Source organism: Onychomys torridus, chromosome 14, assembly GCF_903995425.1.
Source record: "Onychomys torridus chromosome 14, mOncTor1.1, whole genome shotgun sequence".
Classification (NCBI taxonomy): domain Eukaryota; kingdom Metazoa; phylum Chordata; class Mammalia; order Rodentia; family Cricetidae; genus Onychomys; species Onychomys torridus.
The window spans coordinates 49,081,010-49,082,776 of NC_050456.1; positions in this window are offsets into that span (position 1 = coordinate 49,081,010).

A 1,767-nucleotide genomic window follows, 5' to 3' on the forward strand; every position below is an offset into this window, starting at 1 on the left:
TCCTGTGGGTGCTGGGAATTGAACTCAGGACCTCTGAAAGAATAACCAGTGCTCTTAATCTCTGAGCCATCTCTCCAGCCCACGTTCTGTTTTTCAAGTGAATGATTACAGTTGTGGTGGTGGTAAGAAAGAAAATGGCCCCAAAGGGCGTGGCTCTACTAGGAGGCGTGGCCTTGTGGCAGCAGGCTTTAAGGTCTCTTTTTCTCGAGCTTCCCTCAGTGTGACAGACAGTTGAAAAGCAAGATGTAGCACTCTCTGCCCCAGCATCATGTCTACCTGCACACTGCCATGCTCCCTGTCATGATGATAATGGACTGAACCTCTGAAACTGTAAGCAAGTCATCCCAGTTAAATGTTTTCTCTATAAGAGTTGTCATGGTCATGGTGTCTCTTCACAGCAACGGAAACCCTAACTAAGACAACAATGAATATAAGTTAAAAAAAACATGTTTTTCATATCCCTCACATGAGTAAACATTTTACCTTATTGTTGAAAAACAAGACTTCTCTTAGATAGGAACCTTTCAGCCATAACCGTTTACATAGGCAGTAGTTTTTATAATTGCAGAAAAACAGGTGACTTGTTTTACTTTTCATGTTTTAGAGTCCAGTCCAATTATCTTAACTAACCATCCAATTCTTTGTTTTCTAGTCACATGAAGTTAATTGTTTAAAGCTTTGTTTTGGCTATGATGCACAGTGAAATCTGGGAACACATGTCCTGATATCAAAAAGAACATGAGCTAACTCATTAACCTAAACCATAGTCTGTATGGCTCCTCAATAGAAACTCTTAAGTCCTAGCTGTGTGACACTTCTTGGTCCCATTTTCTGTCCTCTTTAGCTCCTGCTTTATCAGGGCTGGGGCAACACTTTAAACAGTACTGCTTAAGAGGAAATCATCTTCATAATAATCCACGAGTGAAAAATGCCCAGTAGAATGTGATATTTCCATGAGATAATCACACTACATTAAAGGCAGTGGGGATCCCCCCACATCCATTAACACTGTGCCAGATACCAGAGAAAAATGGCAGTGGCAAACATGTAAAGGGACAGCAGTAGCAAGAGACATTCTGGAGCCAAAGCTCCAGAGAGAGAGAGACAGAGAGAGGGCGGGCTTTTGGAAGTCAGTTCTCCTTTCGCTATGTAGGTCTGAGGAATAAAACTCAGGTCATCAGTCTTGCCAGCAAGTGCCTTTACCTGCTGAGCAGTCTTGCTATCCTTTACTCTTGATTCTATTTTGTATCATTAAGAGAGTCCTAGTAGATGGGCAGTAGTGGCGCACGCCTTTAATCCCAGCACTCGGGAGGCAGAGCCAGGCAGATCTCTGAGTTTGAGGCCAGCGACAGGTGCCAAAACTACATAGACAGAGAAACACTGGCTTGAAAACCACCACCAACAACACCACCAAGAGAGTCCTAGGCAGTTGTCAGAGAGCAGGTGTATTTGTGGAAGCAAGAATGGAAATAGAAACGGAATAGCGAAGTATAAAGATGAGCCAACTGTGGTGGTGCACACTTAGGATTTCAGCACTTGATTTCAACGTCATCCCTAGTTATGTAAGTTCAAGATCAGCCTGGGCTACATGAGACCATGTCTTAAAAAAATAAAAGCATAAAAATGGGAAAATCAAAATACTGTTTTATGTTAAAATTTGTATCAGTTTTTTTAGTTTGTGGGTACAGATTTGGACTTTAGGGAAAACTTGTTTATATTTAAGTTTATATTTTATATGTAAATATTTTTGACACTTATCTTGCAGGT